Here is a 21,556-nt window from a genome sequence, read left to right as displayed (position 1 = left end):
TGCTCAGTAGGGAGTGAGGGCCTCTGTTGTGGGTGTGCCCGCCCGGTTAGGAGTATTCTCCATTTTTCCTCATTTTCCCTGTTTTGTCTGGTCGTGGGGGACTGTTTTATTCTGGCCGACCTGATCTGTCTCTGGCCAACTGATGTTCTGCTGACCTACATGATCCAGGTGCTGGCTGACTGGATTTTTGCTGTCCGACTGATGTTTTCTCAGTCGTGTGCTGCTGTCGGCCTGTTTGCAATGGCCGACCAGCAGCCCAGGGTGGTATTGCCCCCCACACCATTTTGTACTGGATCTTGTGTATATAGTCGAGTTTATACGGCTTCTCCCTCTCCTACAGTTCTGCGTTCTTTTCTCTCTCAGCAGTTTGTCTCATTTCCGCTGTGCATTCTGACATGGTAATAGAGCCCCAGGTGGCTTGAAGCTTGGAGACTGTGAGAGCTTGAGGGTTTGCTGTTTTCTGGTGCTGATTGGAGAATTTCTGGGCTGTTCGGGACGTGGAGAAGCAGGTAGAAGGCGGCCATCATTGCTGGACAGCCACCTTGCATAGCAGTAGCAACCTCTTCTTCATTTTTTTCCCACGCACCCACCCTCCCTTCACAAGACCTTGTGAACCCTCGAGATGGCATATTTGCTCGAGATGGCTGAGAAGCATGCCCCACCCTCCTGACATTCCCGGTGGACCAACAGTTGGATGGGACAAACTATGACATCTGGAAGGTAATGATGGTGTCTATCTTAGAATCTTATGATTTGGCTAATTTCATTGTGGTTGGAGTTCCACGGCCAGAGTTGGAGGAGCTTTCACTTTCTACTAGGAAAGAGTAGGAGGCTCAAGCACAGTTGTGGGATCGTGCCAATGCCCATGTGCGTTCTTTTATCTTCCTTAATTGCACACCCCAAGTGATCAATCATATTAAACACATGACGCTGGCCTGAGGGATTTGGCAGCACTTGGCTTCTTTGTATAACAGGGTATCACCCATGAAGAGGATTTCCTTGGAAGTGCAGATGCGAGTGATGAATCCTGCAAAGTCTTCGACGATGTGAGAGCACATCAACAAACTCCAGTCTTCAGCAAGAGGTTCTTTAGGCTAGGAAGGAGATATCTTCAGAGGATATGGCCATCACTTTGCTGTCTCATCTTACCCCTCAATACTTAGCTTTCTATTCTTCTTTGATCACTGGTGGGAGGCTCACCACCATCACATGGGAGGAGCTTGTGCCGATGGTTTTGGATCAGGAAGAGCGGTTTACGAACCCTTCATAGGGTGGAGGTTCTGAGGCCTTGATTGGCTAGCAGTCGAAAGGCCGCAACAACAAGAAGGGCAAAGGGAAGTCTTCACCGGCGAAGTCTTCTGAGAAGAAGCTCTACTCAGAGCGTGATGCTTTGAAGGCCGAGCGGACTTGTAACCATTGTGGCCAGAAGGGTCACTAGTGGAGGAAGTGTCCTCAGCGGAGTATTGAGAAAGGTGTTGATTCCTCAGCCGTAGGTTGCAAAGACTCCAGCTTTTGTGCACTTGGAGATTATGGACATCGGAGCTTCATCTTCTTCGAGCAGGGAGGTAGTTGGTCTCACCACTAGGGATACTCGGGAGTGGATTCTTGATAGTGGTGATTCCAGGCATATGACTCCTTCGTGAGAGTTATTACAGGATCTTTGAGACGGAAGACAGGTCACATCTTTATTGGTGACAAATCCACTATCCCGATTCATAGCGAGGGCAGGTTGGAGATTATTCCCGATGGCAGAGGGAGGAAGCATTCCTCTTGGGTTCTTTATGTCCCAACCTTGGTTTTCATCTTTTGTCAATGCATGAGGTTTGCAAGACTAGCATGCGGGTGGAGTTTGATGAGCATTTTGTTGCTTTTCGGGACAAAACAATTGGCCAGGTTGTTTGGGAAGGTGGAGTGGAGAATGGGATTTGCAAACTCTGAGCACTCTCTTCTTTGACAGGTACTTAGCTCGGTGATATGTGGCATCTCCGTTTTGTCCACTTGAATGTGGATGCGCTGCAGCAGGCTTTTCGGGACTAGATGGTGAATGGCTTGCCAGATGTTGGCAGCAGGCATGGACACTGTAGTTCTTGCATTCGTGGTAAGTAACACAGGGAGTCTTTTCCGAAGCAGGCTACTAGGCGGGCTTCGAAACATTTGGAGTTGGTACACACTAACTTGTGTGGACCTATGCAGACCCCATCTTTGGGGGGTTCCTTGTATTTCATGCTGCTTGTGGATGATTGGCGGTAGGCAGGGACACTGTAGTTCTTGCATTCGTGGTAAGCAGCACAGGGAGTCTTTTCCGAAGCAAGCTACTAAGCGGGCTTCGAAACCTTTGGAGTTGGTACACACTGACTTGTGTGGACCTATGCAAACCCCATCTTTGGGAGGTTCCTTGAATTTGATGCTGCTTGTGGATGATTGTAGCAGGTTCACATGGATTTATTTTCTTTCCTAGAAGGACCAAGCCTTTGCTCGGTTCAAGGAGTGTGAAAAAGGAGTGGATTGCAGGTGCAGACTATTTGGGCTGACAAAGGAGGGGAGTTTAATGCTTTTGTGTGGTTTTGTGCAGAACATGGCATCAAGCGAGAGCTGGCCAATACAGGGTCGTCTTTAGAGAATGGAGTAGTTAAGCGTAAGAACCGGACTGTGGTGGAGATGGCAAGGACGATGTTGGAGCATCGTGATCTTCCTCGTCCGCTTTGGGGAGAGGCTGTGGCTACGGTTCGATTGTCCATACCCTCAACCGATCTCTGACGACTTCAGTATCTAAGATGACTCCATATGAGGCTTATTTTGGCAGGAAACCAGATGTCTCCTATTTTCGTGTTTTTGGGAGTGATGCCTATGTTCACATTCCAAAGAAGCAGAGAGGGAAGCTCGACTCAAAGTCCCAGATGAATGGGAGATAGAAATTAGGGTTAGGTTTTCATGTGGGAGACATACACACAGAGAGAAGAAGGGAGAGAGAGAGAGAGTTGTGGGGATAAGTCAACTCATGATATGAGTGTGTCTCCCCTATCACACATGTATATTGCACTAGTACACATAGTGCACTTAGTACATTAAAAGTACTAAGTGTACTATGTACTATAACTTATGGGCTTGTACACACTATAAGGGTGGGCATAACGCCTTTACCCCAGCAACCTCCCACTTAAAGGCAAAGTGTCCTTAAATGAAGGAAAAGAAAAATCAGCATGTACATGATAATATACAAGGCCATATCAAGGCTGAAACTGGCCTCATCCAATGCCCATCAAGTGTCTGCAATGAGCAAACCGCTCTGGAGGCAAACTCTTTGTCAACAGATCAGCCGGGTTGTCATCTGTATGAATCTTAACAAGCTGAATTTGCTTGTTCTCTATCACCTCTCTGATGAAGTGATACTTCACATCCACATGCTTCGTCTTTGCATGAAAGACAGGGTTCTTTGCCAACTGGATGGCACTCTGACTGTCACAATGCAACAATGGAATATCCCCTGTATATCCCAAATCAACCACTAACCGAGATAGCCATAATGCCTCCTTGCAAGCCTCTGTGGCTGCAATATACTCGGCCTCTGTAGTAGATAAGGCAGTGCACTTCTGCATCCTGGATATCCATGACACAGCACCTCCTGTGAATGTAAACACATAACCGGTAGTAGACTTCCGGTTATCTGGATGACCGGCATAATCCGAATCCGTGTAACCATGCACTAATGCATCCTGTTTGCCAAATCAAATGCACATATCCTGTGTGCCCTTCAGGTATCTCATGACACCTTTCACTGCTTCCCAATGCTTCTTGCTAGGGTTGGCCATGTATCTAGAAACCACTCCCACTGCAAATGCAATGTCCAGCCTAGTAGCAACCATGGCATACATGAGACTGCCACAAGCTGAAGCATACGAAATCTTGGCCATATCAGCCCTACCACTATCTGACTGTGGGCTGTCCATAGCACTGAGTTTGACATATGGAGGCAAAGGAGTACTAGTCTTCTTCCCCCCATCCATATTGAACCTCTGCAAAACTTTGCCAATGTATTCCTTCTGAGACAAATACAACACATGCTGATTTCTGTCCCGAAGTATCCGCATACCCAAAATGTGATTTGCATCACCCAAATCCTTCATATGAAAGGTTTGATGCAGCCTCTTCTTCAAGGCATCCATCTCTTTACGAGATTTCCCGGCAATCAACATATCATCAACATACAAGATGAGGATCAATAGACTGCCATCCAAAGCTTTCTTGGTGTATAAGCAGTGATCTATGTCACTTCTCCTGAATTTCTGGGATTTCATGAATGTATCAAATTTATGATACCATTCCCTTGGTGCCTGTTTGAGCCCATAAAGACTCTTTTTCAGCTTGCATACAAGCTTCTCCTTTCCATTTACTGCATAACCCTCTGGCTGTTGCATATATATCTCCTCATGGAGATCACCGTGAAGAAAAGCAGTCTTCACATCCATCTGAATCAAATCCAGATCATCATGAGCAACCAAAGCTAATACAGCTCTAAGTGTGGTCATTTTGACCACTGGAGAGAAGATCTCATCAAAGTCCACACCATATTCTTGCTTGAAGCCCTTAGCCACTAACCTGGCTTTGTATCTTGGCTTTGCATCAGGTGCAACTTTGAGCCTGTAAACCCACTTGCATGGCAAAACCTTCTTGCCTGCAGGCAAATGCACCAACTTCCATGTTCCATTTTTGTGCAGAGAATCCATCTCTGACTTCATGGCTCGCTCCCAAAGAGCCTTGTCTGCCCTCTGTAAAGCCTCCTTATAACATGAGGGCTCCCCACAGTCAGTGAGCATCAAGTAGTCAACCCCTGGAACAAACCTGTCAGGGGCTCTGGAGGGTCTTGTGGACCTCCGTACCCAATGACCATCATTTGCAGGTTGCTGTCCAGCCTGCATATCACCCATTGGTGGCTCCTGTTCCATGCCATATGGTTGAAAAATCATGCCCGGTATCTCCTCTAACTGTGGTATATCCATAGGGATATCTTCTGCCATCTCTGGTTGTCCATTTGGACCATTTTCAGCACCATTTAAGGGCTGGTTTTGCTGCTGTAATGGCTGATTTACAGCCCTTGGTTGTTGTCCATGATGTCCATCATCATCAAAGATGACTCTGCTAGGCTCCTGTTGCCTTGCAGGCTCCTTATACATGCATGTTTCATCAAAAATGACATCATTGCTACGTATAATCTTTCTATTCAGTGCGCATTTCCCTGCGTATGTGCACGTACGCAACGCAACCAAACACTCTCAAGTGCTTGTATGACGGAGGCTTCCCTGTCCATACTTTCTCTGGCACTTTCCCACCAAGCCTCGTGTTAGGTGACCTGTTTATAAGGTGAACGGCTGTCATAACAGCTTCAGCCCAAAAACCATGAGGTAATGCAGCATGTGACAACATAGAACGGACCTTCTCCTGAATGTGAATGGTCCTGTTCATCCTCTCTGCTGTCCCGTTTTGTGGAGGATCATAAGGAGTAGAGAGCTCCCTCTTGATGCCTTTAGCATCACAAAAGTCCTGAAACTGTTTGGACATATACTCTCCACCATTGTCGGAACGCAAAGCCTTCAGTGTTTTGCCTGTTTGATTCTCAACATGAGCAACAAACTTCTGAAACACTGAGAATGTATCACTCTTCAAACGAAGAGGGTAGACCCACACCTTGCGTGTGGCATCATCTATAAAAGACAAAATATTTTGCCCCTCCCAAAGAAAGCTGAGGCATCTCACATACATCTGTATGCACAAGCTCTAACTGAGCATCTTTCTGTCCAAGAGCTTTCTTGTGGGGGCACTAGAGTTGCCTACCATATATACAATGCTCACAAAACTGAAAACTTGAAAACTTTAGAGAAGGCAAGTAACCAAAACGAGACAATTGCTCCATTCCTTTGACACTCATACGTCCCAACCGGCTATGCCACATAGAGATTTCCGGCAGCTCGGTTGCATTTACATTAGCATGGTGACAAACACCAGCATGCATGAAATAAAGAGTGTCCACCTTAGAGCCTTTGGCAACAACCAGTGAGCCCTTACTAATCTTCCACTTTCCACGACCAAATGTGGTAACATAATCAGCATCATCAAGCTGTCCAGTAGAAAGCAGGTTCTTCTTGATCTCAGGCACATGCCTGACATCATGGAGCATAAGCTGTGAGCCATCTGAAAACACAAGCCTCACATCACCTCTGCCAAGAATCTTGCATGCATGGTTGTCACCCAAATAAACTACTCCTTCATTGCCAGCAGTATACCTGACAAACAAGTCTCTGCAACCTGTGACATGAAAGGAGGCACCTGAATCAATGATCCATGAGTGCATACCATGACCATCTCCTGTAAGAAGTGAATGGGCATCAAGTGAATGTTGGAAATAAGTGCACACTAGGTGTACTATTTCTCTAGTCTAGTTTCAGTTGAGTCTTTGTGTCTTGAGTCTAGTGCCATGTGGTACCTCTACATTTATCCCATAAGTGAGTCTACTCAATCTTGTACTTCTCACCTATATATTGTGGGTGTCACATCAATGAAAGTATCAATCTTGTGTCTTGTCTACACTCATCTCAAGGTATGTCTAAGCTTTGTGTTTCCTTTTTAGTCTTGCTTTCATTTCAGTTTCAGTTTCAGCTTTGTCTCTACCCCATTTCTCCTACATGGTATCAGAGCAGGTTTATCCTGGCTCCCCTCATCCTTGCCTCAGTCTGCTGCAGCCATAGCTGCGTTTTTTTTGCCCGCCACAGAATTCTGACCGCCCCTGTTTTCATCAAGATCTGCCTCGCCATACTCCAGTTGAAGGGTTCCTGTTTCTTCCTGACGATGTTCTTCATCTACTCCATCAGCATAAGGCTCTTCATTATGGTGCGAATCTTTTCCTTCAGATGGGCGACTCTTTCTCTCGATGGCATCTCTCTAGGTGCAGCCCGTGCTGCCCCTACCCTCATCGCTGCCCTGTTTGCCTCTGCTCCGCCTGTTGATTCTGCTCCAGCTTGCAACTCAAGATCTGCGCCAACAACTGCCCGTCTTCTCCTTCTTGCTGCTGCGGGGGTTCATCATGGTGCTGCCGTCTCTCTACTTGAGCTTCCCCGCCATATCTCTGTCGCCACGACTCAGCTCCAGCCTGCTGCAAATCTGCGCCATCTTCCCCTGGACCGCGCCCCCTTCTACGCCTCTGCCTCTTCATCTCCAGCAAGGCCTGCGCTGCATCTGCTCCGACATCTACATCTGCTGGAACTGCCCGCTTGTCTCGTGCCTCATCATCTTCTCCTCCGGCCTCCACTCCAACTTCCATGTCTCCATCTTCTACTCCAGCAACCTCTACAGCAGCAGCTCAAGGCGCTCTCCATCTAAGAAGTATTTTCAGTCTACTCTCTATTTCTTTAAAAAAAAAAAGAGGTTCTGAATTTCATTTACTTCTCTATCTTGTACGGGATTAGACACTGCCAAATCTGGTAAGACCTTCCCATCTCTCTCATAATTGTCTATGTTTTCATGCTATCTACCACCATTGATCACCAATGATGTAGATCATGGGGTAATATCATGTCTATTTGTCTACATGGACTTATCTTTGTCCCTATCCAAGAGGCACCCCTGCATTACCCACTCTAGTAGGAGGATTGCCCTTGAGGAGGGATTATCTATCTAGGTCCATCTCTCTATCTATCTACAATCAGTCAATCTCTCTGTCTATGTGTCTATCTTGTGTGATCTTACAGTCACATGTCTTTGACACTCTATCTATCAGTCTATATGCCTCTCTTTTGTGGATTAGCTACCCACATTCTCTTGGCATTTTCTGTCTATGTCCCCATTTATCTTCTATCTGTCAGACTCTCTCATGTCTATCTGACATTCTCTCTCTTTGTGGGACCACTCTACTGGCTGATTGTCTCTCTCTCTGTCTGTCTATGATCCACTCTTGCCCTACCCTTGTGGACCCATATGAGGATATCACTTGAGGAGGGGTGTCTCAGGATCTTGTCTCTCATGCCTTGTCTCTCAGTCTATCAGTCTTTATGTCTGTCTTCTAGTCTTGTCCATCTTGTCTTCTAGCTTGTCTCTCAATCCTTGTCTAGTCTCTCTGTCTTGATCTTATCTTTTGTCATGTCATAGTCTTGTCTTTTTGTCTTCCTCCTAGTGTCCACTTATTAAGGAGGGTGTTGGAAATAAGTGCACACTAGGTGTACTATTTCTCTAGTCTAGTTTCAGTTGAGTCTTTGTGTCTTGAGTCTAGTGCCATGTGGTACCTCTACATTTATCCCATAAGTGAGTCTACTCAATCTTGTACTTCTCACCTATATATTGTGGGTGTCACATCAATGAAAGTATCAATCTTGTGTCTTGTCTACACTCATCTCAAGGTATGTCTAAGCTTTGTGTTTCCTTTTTAGTCTTGCTTTCATTTCAGTTTCAGTTTCAGCTTTGTCTCTACCCCATTTCTCCTACAGTGAAGACGTGAATAGGACCTCATCCTCACTGTCACCTGCATGTGACACATTGACTTCTTCAATCTTGACTCCACTTTTGCCCTTTGGCTTTACATCTTTGGCTTCATCTTTGTCTTTGTCTTTGCCTTTTCCCTTTTCCTTTTGATCATTCTTCCATTTGTAGCATTGCTTTTTGATGTGTCCTTTCTTGCCACAATAATGGCATTCCAAGTCCTTTTTGGAGCGAGACTTGCTCCTTCCCCGCTCTTGGCTTTTACCCCTTTGCTGGGATCTCCCACGTGCATTCATTGCATTGGACTTTCCAACAGAGTTGTTTTTCCTGTTCATCTCTTCTTGAAGAAGAGCACCCTCAACATCTGCATATGACAGCATAGCATTCGAATTGCTAGTGGCTGTCCTGAATGTGTCCCAACTCTCTGGCAAAGTGCATAAGAGAAAGGTGGCTTTGAACTCATCGTCCATTGCCAACTTTTGATTAATGACCTGGCTGACAATACCATTAAACTCATTTAGATGGGCTGTCATAGACGCCCCTTCCTTCATCTGAAGACCTATGAGTTTCTTCAACCAATACACTTTGCTTGTTAGAAATCTAGCATGGTATCACACAAAACTAGAACATGGGGAAAAGTGCAAGAGGGATGAAGCAAACTGAGATAATTCCATTGATGTGACCCCTTGAATATATAGGGGGAAAGTACAAGAGCTGAGCATGAGTGCATATGGGATAAATCCCTGAGTGCCACGTGGCATACACTGAGATGACCAAGACTAAAAGTACTCCTAGTGAGCACTTATTTCCAACACCCTCCTTAAGTGGACACTAGGAGGAAGACAAAAAGACAAGACTATGACATGACAAAAGATAAGACCAAGACAGAGAGACTAGACAAGGATTGAGAGACAAGCTAGAAGACAAGATGGACAAGACTAGAAGACAGACATAAAGACTGATAGATTGAGAGACAAGACATGAGAGACAAAAGATCCTGAGACACCCCTCCTCAAGTGATATCCTCATATGGGTCCACAAGGGTAGGGACAAGAGTGGATCATAGACAGACAGAGAGAGAGACAATCAGCCAGTAGAGTGGTCCCACAGAGAGAGAGACTTTCAGATAGACATGAGAGAGACTGACAAATAGAAGATAAATGGGGACATAGACAAAATGCCAAAGACATGTGGGTAACTAATCCACAAAAGATAGGCATATAGACTGATAGACAGAGTGTCAGAGACATGTGACTGTAAGATCACACAAGATAGACACATAGACAGAGAGACTGACTGATTGTAGATAGACAGAGAGATGGACCTTGATTGATAATCCCTCCTCAAGGGCAATCCTCCTGCTAGAGTGAGTAATGCAGGGGTGCCTCTTGGATAGGGACAAAGATAAGTCCATGTAGACATGACATTACCCCATGATCTACATCATTGGTGATCAATGGTGGTAGATAGCATGAAAGCATAGACAAATATGAGAGAGATGGGAAGGTAAGTCCAGAACAGGGTCCTCTTTGGCCTACATCATGTGGTGACCAAAGTAGGAGAGAGAAAAAAAAATCTTTTTATGCAGAGAGCAAGGGCAGAGTACCCAAGAAGAGATGCCAAAGATAAATAAATGAGAGACAGCATCAGAAATGAGAAGGTCTTACCCCTATTTTGATGGGCAGTGTCTGTTCTCTTACAAGATAAAATTCAGTTCTGAAAATTAATTTTTAAGAATAAAATAGAACTGAGAATATTGCAGCATACAAAGGATAATCCATTTTAGTTTTTACCTCAGGTCTTCCACCCTGTCAAGCCCATGTCACAGACACGCTATCCAGGGGGTAACCCGAGAGAAAGGCAGCTGCAAACAGAGATTTCTTAGAGGAAATGTTGCTGCAGAGAGAGAGGCATACGGGCCTGTCAGAAGCAAAAGAGCACCAACTAATACCTCGTTTTGATATAGGAGTGGAGCAGCCAGTAGAGAATATGTCTTGAACAGAGAATGGGGGTTGCCCATACTGAAAAACAAGAGGTGCGCAGCCTTGAGAGAATAAAAACGAGTTGTTGTTGCAGCACCAGCAGCAAGCAAGGTGTCGACAGAAGCGGCCTGCTGCTGTAGCATAATGAGGAAAATGGAGATGACCCCAGGGAAAGAGAGCAGGTCGGCCTGCTTGCTGAACAGAAGCGGGGCAGAAAAATAACGGGGCATATGAGCATCACGTTGAGGCAAGGCAGCACCAGAATTATTTCGAAGCAAAGAAGTAGCTCCATGGCGGGATCAGGGACTGTCGACTGCAGAAAATATGGGCGACATCAGGGCAGTAGAGTCGTGTCGAATAGGAGCTGGAGATGTCGAGCAGATTCAGCAGCAGCAGAAGACTCGTTGTAGAACAGGAGAGCGGCCTGTTTCAGCAGTATAGAGAAGGGCGACACCATAGCGGGCTGCTGCAACAGATCATGTCGAGGGCAGCTTGTGGCAGATTAGCAGCACCTCAAAGAATAGGAGAGGAGAGTAGCTAGAGCTGGATCTAAGACCCCCGATGGGGCAAAGCTAAAAAGGAAGCTAGACCTAGAGAAAATCTATGGCTAGATCTAGACTAAAGGGCTGAGGAGAAGAGGAATCTACATGGCTCTGATACCATGTTAGAAATCTAGCATGGTATCACACAAAACTAGAACATGGGGAAAAGTGCAAGAGGGATGAAGCAAACTGAGATAATTCCATTGATGTGACCCCTTGAATATATAGGGGGAAAGTACAAGAGCTGAGCATGAGTGCATATGGGATAAATCCCTGAGTGCCACGTGGCATACACTGAGATGACGAAGACTAAAAGTACTCCTAGTGAGCACTTATTTCCAACATTGCTTGAGGCACTTTGCTGGGCATACAAGTCCTGCAATCTCTGCCACATTCCCCAAGCTGTCTTCTCTTCACGAATGCTGAAAAGTAAAGAGTTTGACACAGACAACATGATAGTAGATCTTGCCAGCTCATCCATATCTTCCCACTCTTTGATAGGCTTGTGCTGCTTCTTCTGGAGCAACACATTATAGCACTGGGTTTGCCAAATATCATAATTATGTGAGCCTTCAAGCTTCTTGATGTGAAGCAATGAAGAGCTCTTACCTGTGGTTGCCATAGCAATATGCAACCTGTCAATGCCTGACTCCCTGCAAAATGTGCAAACACTGCACCAAAAGCACACAAAGTGCTCACAGTTGTTCTCCCAAGCTTTATCTCCCACTGCGGAAGCACAAATGCAACTCTACTCCCACTGTATGTGATGAAATCACCAAAATCTGGTTGCTGCAGATTTAGGACAGCACCTTAAATGTGCTCTGTTGCCCTTCCAAAGTACTGTACAACAGTACTAAGTGCTCACCAATGATGTACCAAACCTGTACCGGCAAGTACAACAGCTGAAATTGAGCCTTTTGGTCACTCAAATCAATCATGCCAAAACTTGTACAAAGCTGTACCAAATCTGTACCAGCAGGTACAACAGCAATAAATGCTCTCCTGGCTGTCCAAATGAGTGAAAATCAGACTTTTACAGTCCCGAACACTGCATACAACAGTCCCGAACAGAAATTGGGCAAAAGCCCCTTGATTGCAAGCTGATTTCTGAGGATTCAAGGCGTAAAAGTCTTGCTTGCTGCTTTGCCAAGCTCAACAAGCATAAAATCTTGAAAAGCCCCTTGATTTAAGATCAATTTCTGATCATACATGGTACATTGACGCACATGAAGGCATCCAGAGTCTTCACAGTGCTTCCCCCTGGCCACATATACATCCAATACATGAAAGCCCCTTGATTTACAGGCACATTGAGTGCTTGACAGGCATCAACACATTGCCCAAAGCATCAAATGCGAGTGCCTGCATGCAAATCAATCCAATCGGCACAAAAGCCCCTTGATTTGCACTGCAATTTGTTGCAATTTTGCCCGAATGTGCCATTTTCCACATCATACAGCATGTATGAATGCTTAATTGCACAATTACATCAAAAGCCCCAAATTTTGACATCCAATTTCCTGCAAATTGATCCTGATTGTGACCAATGTCACCCAATTTTGCCAATTTTGCTCAAAAATTGAGCAATTCGGCACCTGTACCTGCTCGATTGATTGAATTGATAAGAAATTCCCAAAATTGAAGGCAAATACCTCTTAATTTTCTGATTTTCTACAATTTGCAGGCTGAATTTTGTTGTTGCAGGAGAGGGGGGGGGCACGTCTGATGCTGATGCTGATGCTGTTGCTGCTGCAAAAGGGTGCTGCACGTGTGTTGATGCTGATGCGCTTGCTCGTTGCTGTGCGTGTACGGATGGCTGGCTGTTGCTGCTATGAAGCGCTGGCTGCGCCTGGTTGGCTGGGCAGCCCTCTGCGCTACCTGTTTGGGCAGCGTGGCTGTTGCTGGGCAGCCCACGTCTTCTGACTGCCTACGCCCAGCTGCAGTTGATGGTCGACGGCGATGACTTTTGCGCCGGCTCTTACGTGTTCACGCGCTGCTGAGCGCCGCTCGCCTTCGCCTAGTGGCCAGGAACGCCTCGCTTACTCACGCGAACCACCACCACGCCTACGAGCAAGCCTGCCTGCATGCGCTGTTGTGCGCTAAGGCTGCCGTCGACTTTCTGCTTTTTCCGCCCACCTACCAGCGACCTTCTACAGTCGACGTGCTGACACCAGCGTCATTATCACCAGCGTAGAGAGTCGACTTACACACTGAATCGATTACAGATGCTGATAGAAGAAGAAACCCCTACGAGCCAGTGATTCATGAGCGAGTGGGCTAATGGCAAAGCTCCACGAAGAAGCCAGCGATGCAGCACTTGAGAACAAAACCCTAAAACCAGGGCTCTGATACCAGTTGAATGGGAGATAGAAATTAGGGTTAGGTTTTCATGTGGGAGACATACACACAGAGAGAAGAAGGGAGAGAGAGAGAGAGAGTTGTGGGGATAAGTCAACTCATGATATGAGTGTGTGACTCCCCTATCACACATGTATATTGCACTAGTACACATAGTGCACTTAGTACATTAAAAGTACTAAGTATACTATGTACTATAACTTATGGGCTTGTACACACTATAAGGGTGGGCATAACGCCTTTACCCCAACACCAGAAGCTTGTATTTGTGGGATATAACTCTCTTTCCAAAGGCTACAGGTTATATGACCCAGAGTGGAATGAGGTTGTTGTCAGCAGAGATGTTGTCTTTGATGAGCATGTTCCAGCTTCCATTGTTGAGGATCCATCATTTCTTGGAGAACCAGTTGAGTATGAGGATGATTCCAAGGCTATTGTTCCAGCTAGCTAGCCTCAGTTAGTTGTAAAGGTTGAGTTCGAGGTTGGAGATGAGCCCCAGCAGCAGCAGGAGGCTCCGCGTCTGTTCAAGTACCAAAGTGGTTGTTGGACACCATTCGGGAGTCAGGTGTTACGGAGTATCCCTCCAAGTGGACCACAGAGGATGGACCTCGAAGATCGCACAGAGTTTGTGATAAAAGTCAATTAGAGGAGCTGTTATTACAGGTAAACTATGCTTTGATGTCTCGTATCGTTCGGGACAAAGAGTCCACTTCCGTTAAGGAAGCTCTTTCCCAGGAGACTTGGAGGAAAGCCATGCAAGTGGAACTTGAAGCCATAGAGATGAATAACACTTGGGAGTTGGTTCCGAGGCTGTCAAAACGGTCAGTAATTGGTGTCAAGTGGGTCTAAAAGAGTTGCCAGGGATGGATGGATGACAGAGGGACTTCGGGAAAGGATTGGGATGATGACAGTCATCCAAGAGCAGGTTGGAATCCCGTCATCAAGTTTAGCAGAGGGGGATGTCATGTGCATGATAAATGCCATGGACCTTCTCAGGGCTAATCCAGAAGGGGGCAGCCAGTAAAAGATCAGTAGAACCAGAATTTAGGAGCCTCAGGTGCAGAAACTGGTGTGGACTTGGAGCAAGGCAAGGAGGTCATGAAAGAGGATGCTGTCGGCTGCATGGAGGAGGTACTGTCGGCTGGTTCTAGGAGGTGTCGGCTGTACCAGAGAGCAAAGGGAGCTGAAGCGAGTCAAGAAGACCAAGGCGACTAGTGGCGCAGGATATTCAGTGAATATTTGTCCACTCAGCTGTTGAGATATCGAGCTCGTCTAGTGAGGCGGTGGCCACTGATGACCCGCCTGGGGGATAGGCCCCACACTTACACCACTGGCATGGTTGGTGAGATCTTGGGTGATATGTGGCCAGTGGGATGACAGGCTGTGTGACAGCCATTCTAGAGACTGGCATAGTTATAGCGCCAGCTCATTTAGTCGGGTTCACACTATAGAGAACCCGTGTATGTATTGGTTGAGTACCTTTCATATTGTGTGTACTCTTATTCTTGTATATGGTGTGTTGAGTGTTGAGTAGAGAAGAAGAAGATTTTCAGCCTCTCACCTTGTGTGTTCTCTATTAGGGTTTTGTGAGTGTGTGTGTGTGCTTGCAAGAGCTCAAGCTCTCTTCCCCCCTGCATCTTTTCATGGTATCAGAGCCTGGTTCGTGCTAAGGGCTGAGCTGCAAGCAAGAGAACCACAGGAAGCGGTACGAGGGTAAGAGCTTCAACTACTCTTCCCTATTGTGTTGATGACTACACCCTTGTCGGGAGCTCTACGGGAGGCACCGGCAAACGGTCTCTGATTGAGGAGCTTTATTCGCGGGAGTAAAGCTATAGGGCAACTATTCAGTCCTACGGACTACATTTTTCGGGCCGAAAACGCGTTTCGGGCGCGTTTGGACCTCCGTTTTTCAAAAAGCAGGCGATTTCGAGCACTGCGGGTAAGTCATCGATTCTCTGCAAGACTCTGTTTTAAGAACTGCAGGAAGACAGATTGACTGCAGACACTGTGGGTGTTGCAAAGAGGTCTATAGTTGCCATTGGGTGTATGTATGCACATTGAAGTCACTGGTTGTGACATTTGAGAGTACTACAGTACCGCTGTGCAGAAAATACAGCATTTGTGCAAGAAAAACCAGAGTGCAGTTTTTGGTAAAATTGTGTGTTTGGCAAGATGTCTAATGATGGCATAACACAGATTGTGGCTGAGAAGCTGGATAAGAATAACTTCCATGCTTGGAGGTTCAGGTTGACGAATTTCCTGATGGGAAAAGGCTATTGGGACTACATAGAAGGTGAGCATGAAGAGGCACCGGAGATACCGGATATAAATCCGACTGCTGTAGATATGAAAGAGTTTAAAGACTGGAACCAAGGAGCCAGGAAGGTTATGTATTGGCTCTCCATTAGTATACAGGACACCATGATTGGGCACATTCAGGATGCCAAGTCCCCCAAGGAGGCGTGGGACACCTTGGTAAAGCTCTACGAAACAAATACCAAGGCACGTAAGATACAGTTGAAGAATGAACTTCATACTGTGGAGAAAAAGAGCATGTCTGTGAATGACTATGCGCTGAAGATAAAGGGTATTGTGGAATCCCTTGCATCTATTGGTGTGTCAGTAGATGATGATGACAAGATGGAAGTCTGTCTACGTGGTCTCGGGCCACAATACAAGGCGTTCAAGACGTCCATTCAGACTCGGGAAAACATTCCCAACTTTACAGATTTGGTGTCTATGCTGATTATCGAAGAGAAGAGCTTGGGTGAAGACCAACAGTCTTCACAAAGCAAAAACAGTTCAGAGCAACATGCCTTCTACACGAGTTCAAGAAGAGGACGAGGTAGAGGAGGCCGTGGACGCGGTCAAGGAGGTGGCCGAACAGGTAATCAGAATTATGGTCAGCAGCAGCAACAACAACAACAGTCCCAGAATCAACAACAACAACAACAACACGCAGGTGGAAGAGGCAAATTCACTCGCAGGGGGAGTCAAAGAGGTCGTGGAAATTGGCAAAGAAAATATAATGATGCACGTGAATGCTATTATTGTGGTAAGCCTGGACATGTGCAGGCAGAATGTTATAAGAAGCAGGCTGACATGCAAAATGGGAAAGTGCAGCGAAACAACTATGCATCCTCAAGCAGAAATAATGAGGATAATGAAAGGTTGTTTGTTATGCAGCATGTCGTGAATGCCATGTCTGAAAATGTTGATGCAGCACAAAAAGATAATGTATGGTATGTGGATTCAGGCGCTTCGAACCACATGACGAGTCATGGGGAGTGGTTCAAGGAGATGAAAAACCCGGAAAGACCAGGTTTTGTCGAAATAGGGGATGACACTGCTCATCCAATTGCCCATGTTGGAGATGTGCCATTGTCTATGCAGGATGGCAAAGTGAAGTACCTTGCAGATGTACTTCATATACCGAACATAACAAAGAATCTGGTTTCAGTTGGCCAGATGATTGAGGAGGGTTTGCAGGTTAGGTTTAACCCTGATGGGTGTTATGTTGAAGATTTCAAAGACAAGTGCAGGCTGGTTGCAAAAGGCAACAGAGTGGGCAGAATGTTTACATTAAATGTAGACATGCCTGAAATGAGTGCTACGATGTTTGCAAATGGTTCAGGAATTGTTGCAGACACAGACATTTGGCATAAAAGGATTGGACATGTAAATGTGCAGAGATTGAAGTCTATGCAGACAAAAGGAATTGTGACAGGGCTGCCAAAATTTAAAGTGGAAGGTATGCAGAAAATATGTGAAGCATGCCAATTTGGGAAGCAAACAAAGCATGTGTTTCCACGTAATAGATATGTGAGCAGAAATGCACTAGATATTGTGCATTCAGATGTATGGGGTCCTACGAAGACCATATCTATGGGAGGCTGCAGGTATTATGTGACTTTCATTGATGACCACACAAGGAAAGTGTGGGTATATTTCATGAAGGAGAAGAGTGAGGTGTTCACTCACTTTCAGAATTTCAGAGTTTTAGTTGAAAAGCAAACAGGGAAATATGTAAAGTGCCTAAGGTCAGATGGAGGGGGAGAGTACTTCTCCAATGAGTTCTCTGAATTTTTTAAGAAGAATGGTATTCGAAGACAGTTCACATGCAGACACACTCCGCAGCAAAATGGAGTTGCTGAGCGGAAAAACAGGCACATTGCTGAGATTGCGCGAGCATTGATGGAAGAGAAAAATATGCCGCATAGCTATTGGGCTGAGGCTGTTTCTACAGCAGTATACATCATGAACAGGACTCCAACTGCAACCATACATGATGTAACTCCAGAGGAGAGGTTTACTGACAGAAAACCAGATTTGTCTCATCTGAAAGTCTTTGGATGCATTCCATATGTGCATGTGCCAGATGAGCTGAGAACTAAGCTGGATCCGAAAGCTGAAAAATGTGTGTTTATTGGATATTCCCTTGAGCAAAAGGGATACAGGTGTTATAACCCTGCTACACGTGAGTTGAGGGTAAGCAGGGATGTTGTCTTTGATGAGATGAGCAGCTGGTATGTTGCTGAAAAAGAAGCTATTGGGGCTGATGTGACTGGAAGTGTGGTTGCACAGAATGCAGGTCAGCAATCACAGTCTTTGAGTGGACCAGGAGAGTCCTCATCTAGTGGGTCTGTTGATAGACCATGGAGTGGCAGGCTGCGTCATAATACCAGTCCTGCAAATGTGATTACTACATCACGTAAAGGAAAAGAGAAAGTGGTTGAGCCCCTTGGTATGCCTGACATTTCTGCAGGGCATTCTCATGTTGATGGAGAGTCTAGTGGCTCAGATATGAGCCTTGATGAGGAGCTTGGGATCCCAGCTATGAGAACACCTGGTGTAAAGAAGGCTATGGAAGCCATGAATGAGAAGCTGCGAAGATCTGGGAGAGTGAAAAATCTTGTGCAGAGATTTACCTATGATGGTTATGTGGCACATCACTATGCATATATGGCAAAGGTTGTGCAGGTTGTTGAGCCCACATGCATTGATGAGGCTGTTGGAAATGTGTATTGGGAAAAAGCTATGGACGAGGAGATGGATGCACTATATGGAAATGAGACTTGGGATTTAGTGCAATTGCCTGAAGGCAAGAAAGCCATTGGATGCAAGTGGGTGTACAAAGTTAAACATAACAGTGATGGAAGCATAAACAGGTACAAGGCTAGATTGGTAGCCAAAGGATATGCGCAGACATATGGGATTGATTATGAGGAAACTTTCAGCCCAGTTGCCAAGATGGCAACGGTGAGAGTTGTGATAGCAGTGGCTGCGTCAAAGCAATGGTCTTTACATCAGATGGATGTAAAGAATGCATTCTTGCATGGGGATTTGCAAGAAGAGGTGTATATGTTGCAGCCACCTGGTTATGAGGATGTGGGTCACCCCGAGCATGTTTGCAGGTTGAAGAAAGCCTTGCTTGGCTTAAAGCAAGCACCAAGAGCATGGTCTGACAAGATTTCTGAATATCTTGTCACTATTGGCTTTCATGTAACCAATGCAGATTTCTCGCTGTATGTGAGACATGGTGATAGAGGAGTTGTGCTTGTTGTCATCTATGTAGATGACTTGATCATTACGGGGGACCATGATGCAGAGATCTTTGATGTAAAGATCTTGCTTAGACAGAAGTTCGAGATGAAGGATCTGGGGGAGCTCAGATATTTCTTGGGCATTGAGGTGATTAGGTCACCACATGGTATTGGATTACTGCAGAGACAGTATGGCTTGGACATGTTGTCCAAGTATGGTATGACAGGCTGTAAGCCTATTTCCGTGCCATTAGATCAGAATGGCAAGTTGAGTGCAGATTCAGGAGAGATCTTGGAGGATCCTACTATGTACAGACGCATAGTAGGAAGTTTGACCTACATGACGATCACCAGACCAGATTTGAGCTATGCTGTTGGGTTGGTGAGTCAGTTTATGCAGGTTCCACGGAAACCACATTTGGATGCAGTGATACGCATACTGAGGTATGTGAAGTCTACTTTGCATTGTGGACTATTCTATGAGACTGGGACAGAGATATGTGTACATGGGTACACAGATGCTGATTGGGCTGGTAGTATCTCAGATAGAAGATCTACCAGTGGATTCATGTTTTCTTTGGGGAGTGCTGCTGTGACTTGGAGCAGCAAGAAGCAGCCTACGGTTGCTCTATCGAGTATAGAGGAGCTGCTATGGCAGCATGTGAGGAAGCTTGGTTGAGAAAGCTACTTGCAGATTTGGGTCTATCAGTGGATAGACAAGTTGTCATTTTCTGTGACAACATTAGCAGTATACAGTTGGCCAGGAACCCAGTCTTTCATGCTCGTATGAGGCACATAGAGGTTCACTACCATTTCGTCAGAGAGAAGGTCTTGGCAGGAGACCTTGACCTTGTTTATGTCAGCACAGAGGATTAGGTAGCTGACATCTTCACCAAAGCATTGGGTACAGAGAAGCTCCGCAGATTCAGAGCTTCGCTTGGTGTACATGAGATGGAGTTGAGCTCGAGGGGGAGTGTTGAGATATCGAGCTCGTCTAGTGAGGCGGTGGCCACTGATGACCCGCCTAGGGGATAGGCCCCACACTTACACCACTGGCATGGTTGGTGAGATCTTGGGTGATATGCGGCCAGTGGGATGACAGGCTGTGTGACAGCCATTCTAGAGACTGGCATAGTTATAGCGCCAGCTCATTTGGTCGGGTTCACACTATAGAGAACCCCTGTATGTATTGTTTGAGTACCTTTCATATTGTGTGTACTCTTATTCTTGTATATGGTGTGTTGAGTGTTGAGTAGAGAAGAAGAAGATTTTCAGCTTCTCACCTTGTGTGTTCTCTATTAGGGTTTTGTGAGTGTGTGTGTGTGTGCTTGCAAGAGCTCAAGCTCTCTTCCCCCTTGCATCTTTTCATCAGCTGGCCGACTGCTGTCGGCCAGCTCTCCATGAAGTCCAAAGGGACTATAAATAGCAAGAGTGCTCCTCTTTCAATTCATTCAATTCCCTAGGGATTGGGTCAGTAGGAGTCCCATAGGGGGACAGATTTTTAGGTGTTATCACCTTTTCTTCAAGGCAGCCTAGGGCTGCAGACAAGTACCTTTTTGTATTATAGTAATATATTGAATTTCCAGCATCTCTTGCTCTCTCTCTCTCTCTCTCTCTCTACTCTCTCTCTATATCTGCGTTTTGCATCAGCATGTTGCCAAGAGTGTTTAGGGTTGAAAGAAGACTCCCAGAGCTTCCGCGTGTTACAGAGGGACTTCGGGAAAGGATTGGGATGATGACAGTCATCCAATAGCAGGTTGGATTCCCGTCATCAAGTTTAGTAGAGGGGGATGTCATGTGCATGATCAATGCCATGTACCTTCTCAAGTGCTGATCCAGAGGAGGCAGCCAGATAAAGACTATGAACCAGCTAGGAGCACAAGAGGACAAAGGTGGATTCAGAGCAAGGCCTGGAGGAGCTTCATGACCATGCGTTAGGAGCCAGGACATGGGGTCGGCTGAACCAGCACTGGTCGGCTGAACCAGAGGAAGGCAGGAACCGGCGCATGATGAGCAAGGGTGGTATTTCAGGTCGGGCAGCACTGAAGTGATTTATGGAATCTGGAATTGGCCGGCCAGTTGGCCAAGCATTTAAGAGGCCCTATAAAAGGGACCATGTGCTCATTGTTAAGACCATTCAATCCCCTAGGGATTGGGTCAGTAGGAGCCCCATAGGGGGACAGAATTTTGGGTGTTGTCACCTTTTATTCAAGGCAGCCTAGGGCTGTGTGTAAGAGTACCTTTTGTACTATAGCAATATACTGAATTTCCAGCATATCTCTCTCTATCTACTCTCTCTCTATATCTGCGTTTTGCATCAGCATGTTGCCAGTACTGTTTAGGGCTGAAAGAAGACTCCCAGAGCTTCCGCATGATACACTTGCCCCCCACACCATTTTGTACTGGATTTTGTGTATATAGTAGAGTTTATACAGCTTCTCTCTCTCCTACAGTTCTGCGTTTTTCCTTTTACAGCAGTTTGTCTCATTTCCGCTGTGCATTCCGACAGTTCCCACCACATATGAGATGCACTATTCTAACATATATATCAGGGAAACAGGTGCATGTGCCATGATGTGTGTTCTGGCAAAATTTGGATGTCACTTGATTTTTGTACTCTAGAGTTTTGTCATGATTTATCGCTCTAGCATCTTCAATTGTCTCAACA

General features: G+C 45.9%; 1 protein-coding gene across 4 annotated transcripts in view; it reads left to right on the top strand.

Annotated features, from left to right (window-relative positions):
* Positions 1–21,556, top strand: part of LOC147613790 (DNA topoisomerase 1 beta-like) — a 70,276-nt gene that overhangs the window by 5,032 nt on the left and 43,688 nt on the right. The gene's annotated exons all lie outside the window — the stretch shown is intronic.

Source organism: Cibotium barometz, chromosome 43 (assembly GCF_041138505.1).
Source record: "Cibotium barometz isolate CiBa-2024 chromosome 43, ASM4113850v1, whole genome shotgun sequence".
NCBI classification, from domain to species: Eukaryota; Viridiplantae; Streptophyta; class Polypodiopsida; order Cyatheales; family Cibotiaceae; genus Cibotium; species Cibotium barometz.
Note: the sequence above shows the minus strand (reverse complement) of the source record. Positions and strands in the feature narration are given on the sequence as shown.